The sequence below is a fragment of the Papio anubis genome, chromosome 1 (genome assembly GCF_008728515.1).
Source record: "Papio anubis isolate 15944 chromosome 1, Panubis1.0, whole genome shotgun sequence".
Classification (NCBI taxonomy): Eukaryota; Metazoa; Chordata; class Mammalia; order Primates; family Cercopithecidae; genus Papio; species Papio anubis.
Genome location: NC_044976.1, coordinates 91,468,021 through 91,475,228, shown reverse-complemented (window position 1 = coordinate 91,475,228; position 7,208 = coordinate 91,468,021).

The window sequence follows — 7,208 nt, the reverse complement described above, 5'->3', positions numbered from 1 at the left end:
ATCCCAGCACTTTGGGAGGCTGAGGCAGGTGGATCACGAGGTCAAGCGATCAAGACCATCCTGGACAACATGGTGAAACCCCATCTCTGCTAAAAATACAAAAACTAGCCGGGCATGGTGACACGCACCTGTAGTACCAGCTACTCAGGAGGCTGAGACAGGAGAATCATTTGAACCAGGGAGGCAGAGGTTACAGTGAGCTGAGATCGTGCCACTGCACTCCAGCCTGGCGACAGAGTGAGACTCCGTCTCAAAAAAAAAAAAAAAAAAAAAAGAAGTCATGAAGCAGGCTGGACGTGGTGGGTCAGGCCTGTAATCCCAGCACTTTGGGAGGCCAAGGCAGGAGGATCACTTAAACCCAGGAGTTGGAGACCAGCCTGGGAAACATAGTGAGACCCTGTCTCTATAAAAAATAAAATCCAAGGCCGGGCGCGGTGGCTCGAGCCTGTAATCCCAGCACTTTGGGAGGCCGAGACGGGCGGATCACGAGGTCAGGAGATTGAGACCATCCTGGCTAACACGGTGAAACCCCGTCTCTACTAAAAAATACAAAAAACTAGCTGGGCGAGGTGGCGGGCACCTGTAGTCCCAGCTACTCAGGAGGCTGAGGCAGGAGAATGGCGTGAACCCGGGAGGCGGAGCTTGCAGTGAGCTGAGATCCGGCCACTGCACTCCAGCCTGGGCGACAGAGCGAGACTCCGTCTCAAAAAAAAATAAAATAAAATCCAAACAAAGAAGTTATGAAACAAATAACATGTTAAATTAAATATACTTTATCATCCTTATCCCTCTCCTTTTTACCTTATAAATCCATAACAAGAAAATTAAAAATATGTATACCTGTTCCCCTTGGTCACAGTCAGGGGTCTATGGCTAGCATGGCTTGCTCAGCCAGTGCAGTTGGTGACACCAGGAGCCAGGGGGTAATTGTCCAGCATCCTCAGATAACAGCACCTTATTCAAGTGGTAAAAGTTAAAAATCACCAACAGTGGGATGAATTAACATTATAGGTTCACACTTGTGATCCCAACATTTTGGGAGGCTGAGCCAGGAGAATCGCTTCAGCCCAGGAGTTCGAGACCAGCCTGGGCACATAAGAAGACCCCTATCTCTAGGGAAAGAAAAAAGGAAAGGAAAGAAAAAATAAATTAACATGATATGCCTCCTGATGCGCCGAGAAGAACACAAAAGCATTTCCTACCAAATTTACATAATCTAATCTAAAATAGTTATCTAATATGTACCAACCAATTCTAATCATGATGAAACTACGCGTAAACCCAGATTTAGATAATTCTACAAAGTAACTGGCCTGTTCTCTTCAAAAATGACAAGATCATGAGAGATAAGGAAAGCCTAAACAATATTCCAGACTGAAAGAGACCAAAGTGACATGACAACTGTCTGCAATGTGTGATTCCATATTGCATCCTGGACAAGACAGGAAAAAGGGAAATAAGAAGGCTTTGTATTTCTTTTGTTCAAAGGACATTGTCAGAACAATCAGTGAAATTTTACTGAAGTCTGGATTAGGTGATAGTAAAGAATCAATATTAAATTCTTCTTCTTTTTTTTTTTTTTTGAGATGGAGTTTTGATCTTGTTGCCCAGGCTGGAGTGCAATGGCACAATCTCGGCTCACCACAACCTCTGCCTCCTGGGTTCAAGCAGTTCTCCTGCCTCAGCCTCCCAAGCAGTTAGGATTACAGGCATGCGCCACTACGCCCGGCTAATTTTGTATTTTTAGTAGAGACGGGGTTTCTCCATGTTGATCAGGCTGGTCTCGAACTCCTGACCTCAGATGATCTGCCCCCTCTTGGCCTCCCAAAGTGCTGGGATTACAGGCGTGAGGCACCAAGCCTGGCTAAATTCTGATTTTCATAGGTAGACTGGTTATGAATGAGAGTTTTTTTTTTTTTTTTAAGGTAATACACACTGTACTATTTTGGAGTAGTGGGCATTATTTCTGCAACTTAGTCTTAGTTGCAGTAAGTGGCTTTCTTAGTAAATGGCTTAGAAAAAAATTACATGTATGTATATACATATACATATATGTGCATATAAAGAGAGAGAGATTAAGGCAAAAATGTGTTAAAATGGTGACAGCGGGGAACTTGGGAGAAGGGTATATGGAAACTCTTTGTACGGTTCTTAACCCAATCAGTGGTTTTGAAATTATTTCAAAATAAAAAATAAAACATTGGCTGGGCAACATGGCTCACCCTTGTAATCCCAGGACTTTGGGATGCCTAAGCAGGTGGATCGCTTGAGGTCAGGAGTTCGAGACCAGCCTGGGCAACATGATGACTCCTCATCTCTACAAAAAATACAAAAATTTTAGCTGGGCATGATGGTACGTGCCTGTGGTCCCAGCTACTTGGGAGGCTGAAGTGGGAGGATCACATGAACCCAGGAGGCAGAGATTACAGCAAGTCATGATCTCGCCACTGCACTCCAGCCTGGGTGATACAGCAAGACCCTGTCTCGTAAAATCAAAAAACAAAAAACCTGCTGCTAGAATGGGAGCTATTTCTTATTTATTATTTCTCCTAGAATATAGCTTTTATTATTTGAAATGAAAGTGAACTCAGATATGGCCAGGCACAGTGGCTCCCACCTATAATCCCAGCACTTTGGGAGGCCCAGGCGGGCAGATCACAAGGTCACGAGTTCGAGACCAGCCTGACCAATATGGTGAAACCCCATCTCTACTAAAAATACAAAAATTAGCTGAGGGTGGTGGTGGGCGCCTGTAGTCCCAGCTACTCGGGAGGCTGAGGCAGGAGAATCTCTTGAATGTGGGGGGCAGAGGTTGCAATAAGCTGAGATCGAGACACTGCTCTCCAGCCTGGGTGGCAGAGTGACACTCCATCTCAAAAAAAAAAAAAAAAAAGGAGTGAACTCATATCTTCATGAGTTCAAAAAGACAAAACATATCTTCGTCAAATATGTCAACCATACATTACAAATAGGAAATAAATCAGCAGCTCTCTCTGCTCTCCACCATGTGAGGACACAAGGAGGAGTCAGCAGTCTGCAGCCTGGAAGAGGCCCTCACCAGAACTGAACCATGCAGGCACCCTGATCTCAGACTTCCGGCCTCCTGGAACTGTGAGAAATAAAGTTTTGTTGTTTATAAGTTTAAAAAAAAATCAGCAATTTTTAGTTCTAGCACTGATGATTTATTTGATGATTTAACACAAATATGTGAAAATGTTTCTAAGATATTAACTATATACTATGATTTTAAGGTGCCTGCTTATTGCTCTGATTAGCTGGTTATATATTGAAACAAGCAACTTTCATGATTACGATCAAAGAACATCTTAATACAAAATTTCAGCTAGGGAGAATAAGTTCAAGAGATCCATTGTACAATATGATGACCATAGTTAATAACAATGTATTATATTCTTGAAAATTGCTAAGAAAGATTTTAAGTGTTAAAATCTTAACACTTAATAGATTTTAAGTGTTCTCATAAAAAAAAAAATGATAAGTATGTGAGGTAATGCATATATTAATTAGCTCTATTTAGCCATACCACAGTTTATATATATTTCACATTGTACACAATAAATGTGTCTAATATTTACTAGTCAATCATGATATTTTTAAAAATATCATGTTATTTACAAAATTTTGTTTGTAATTGGTTTTTGCTTTACATGAGAGTGTATAGGGCCAACTACTTTACAGTTGAAACTTCTTTATAGATATTAATCCAGTGGAAAAAATTTGAAACGTTTTCTGACACAGGGTCTTGCTCTGTTGCCCAGGCTGGAATGCAGTGGCACGATCCTGGCTCACTGCAACCTTTTTTTTTTTTTTTTTTTTTTTTTTTTTGAGGCCAGTCTTGCTCTGTAGCTGAGGCTGGAGTGCAGTGGCGGATCTCAGCTCACTGCAAGCTCCGCCTCGGGTTTCACATGCATTCTCCTGCCTCAGCCTCGAGTAGCTGGGACTACAGCCGCCACCTCGCCGGCTAGTTTTGTATTTTTAGTAGAATGGGGTTTCACCGTGTTAGCCAAGATGGTCTCCATCTCTGACCTCGTGATCGCCCGTCTAGGCCTCTAAGGGTACTAAGTTACAGGCTTGAGCCACCGCGCCCGGCCAAGCTCACTGCAATCTTGAACTCCTGGACTCAAGGAATCCTACCACCTCAGCCTTTACAGGTAGCTGAACCCTGAGCCCATGCCACCAAACCTCACCAATTTTTCGTTTAGAGAGTCTTACTAGTTGTCCACGTGGTCTGAAACTCCTACCCGCTTCAAAAACAATTCTCTGACCTCAGCCTCCCAAAGCACTGGGATTAAGGCATGAGTCATCGTGCCTAGCTGAAACATTTTTGTTTGTTTTGAGACAGGGCCTCACTGTCTCCCAGGTTGTAGTATAGTGGCTCAATGAAAGCTCACTGCAGCCTTGAACTCCTGGCTGGACTAAAATGATTCCCCCCACCTCAGCCTCTGGAGTAGCTAGGACCACAGGCACACACGACCATGCCCAGCTAATTTTTAAATCTTTGTAGCAACAGAATGTTGCCATGTTGCCCAGGCTGGTCTCAAACTCTGGGCTCAAGTGATCCTCCAGCCTTGACCTCTCAAAGTGCTGGGATTACCGGTGTGAGCCCCCTCACCCCGCTGAAACATTTTTAAACCTGTACTTTTACCTAGGAAAAATTAATTAGCCAAAGAAAGAGTAAACTTTGTTTCTTTTTTTAAAAATGTGTAATATCAGGCCGGGTGCAGTGGTTCACGCCTGTAATCCCAGCACTTTGGGAGGCCGAGGCAGGTGGATCACAAGGTCAGGAGATGGAGACCATCCTGGCTAACACAATGCAATTCCATCTCTACTAAAAAACAAAAAATTAGCCGGGTGTTGTGGCGGGCGCCTGTAGTCCCAGCTACTCGGGAGGCTGAGGCAGGAGAATGACCTGAACCTGGGAGGTGGTGCTTGCGGTGGGCAGAGATCGTCCCACTGCACTCCAGCCTGGGCGACAGAGTGACACTCCGTCTCAAAGAAAAAAAAAAAGAAAAGTGTAAATCTACGGTTTTTCGTGGGACTGAAAGTCAGCAAAATATCAATGACAATTATAATTATGACTGGGTGTTCTGCTCATAGGCTATTGATGTTTGGATGACTAATAAAATAAGGACATACACAATTCATAATTATATGTATTCCATAAAAATTCCTTTTTGTGTCTTCATTTCAGCAAAGTTTCTTTGTTGTTATCATTAAGATATCACATAATTTATGTTCTACAGATAGTAATGCCAAATTAGATAATGTTTCTTGGGTCATTGTCATTCTTTTTGCCATGTTGCCCAGGCTGGTCTCAAATTCCTGGGCTCAAATGACCCACCCGCCTCAGCCTCCCAAAGTGCTGGGATCACAGGCGTGAGCCGCCAAGTTCAACCCATTGTCCTTCCTAAATAGTTTTATTATTTCCAATAAATTTTGTTCTGCCGAAGGAAGATAAACTGGAATTTTAAATAAAATTCTAAAGCAATACTTAGATTTGGAAATGAACCATGATTTTTACATATCACATTTAAACAATGTAATGGTTCACATGCGATCATTCATTGTTTTCACAGAAACTATTACTATATATTTTAATATTGCCACGTAAATCATTGTCACTTTGATTGCTATTTTCTTTTCATTTTTTTTTTTTTTAAACGGAGCCTTGCTCTGTTACCTAGGCTGGAGTGTAATGGCGTGATCTCGGCTCACTGCAACCTCTGCCTCCAGGGTTCAAGCGATTCTCCTGCCTCAGCCTTCTGAGTAGCTGGGACTATAGGCACGTGACACCACACCCAGCTAATTTTTGTATTTTTAGTAGAGATGCGGTTTCACCATGTTGGCCAGGATGGTCTCGATCTCTTGACCTCGTGATCTGCCCACCTCAGCCTCCCAAAGTGCTGGGATTACAGGCGTGAGCCACCGCGTCCGGCCTGATTGCTATTTTCACTATCTTGTAGTTGTATCTACATCCATGAAGGTTTTGGTAAATTCTTCTCCTTTCCAACATTTCAATGCTAGGGTATAATAAAGAAAATCAAAACTAGCAGTATGTTGCTTGATTTGTTCAAATGTTTTTTCAATTAGACTATACACTAATTTATCAGGTTCAGAAAACAATATAAGAATTAGTTTTAGGCATATTTTTACGTAAGTTTTCTTCCTTACAGTTATGTGAACTTGTGTTTCCTCATTCTAATTCCCTTGTATTGAATTGGAATGTCAATTTTGTTGGTTTTCATTCAGTTTCATTCACTTCAGAAAAAAAAATTTCTCTAAAAAATATTAATTCTTTTACAATTTAAATTTATTTGAGTTTTTAAAACTTGTATTAACTTTTTTTTTTTTTTTTTGAGATTTTTTTTTGCTCTGTCTCCAGGCTGGAGTGCAGTGGCATGATCTCGGCTCACTGCAACCTCCACCTCCTGGGTTCAAGTGATTCTCGTGCCTCAGCCTCCCAAGTAGCTGGGATTACAGGCGTGCACCACCACACCCAGCTAATTTTTATATTTTTTGTAGAGACAGGGTTTCACCATGTTGGCCAGGATTGTCTCAATCTCTTGACCTCGAGATCCATCGCCTCGGCCTCCCAAAGTGCTGGGATTACAGGCGTGAGCCACCGCGCCTGTCCGTATTAACATTATTAAAAGCAAGCAAGACTGGGTGTGGTGGCTCATGCTTGTAACGCCAGCACTTTGAGAGCCCAAGGCAAGAGGATCACTTGAGCTCAGGAGTTAAAGACCAGCGTAGGCAATATAGTGAGACCCTGTCTCTACACAAAATAGAAAAAATTAGCCAAGTGTGGTGGTGAGTCGCTGTAGCCCCAGCTACTCAGAAGGCTGAGGTGGGAGGATTGCTTGAGCCCAAGAGGCCAAGGCTGCAGAGAGCCATGATACTGCCACTGTATTCCAGTCTGGGTGACAGAGTGAGACCCTGTCTTAAAAAATAAATTAAAAGAGCAAGCAATGCTACGTATCAAAAAACTAGATAGTACAAACTCAAAACAAATCATTTTCTGCCTAGGTCCCTGATTTGGTCTTTACTTGAGCACCTTCCGTTATTTCACTTTACTCTTCTAGATCATCTCATATCTCGTCTAAATCAAATCTAACTGTTTCAACATGATGAATGCCCCTGGAACCAGGAATTAGAACATAAATACAAGCAGGAAAATGAATACACTT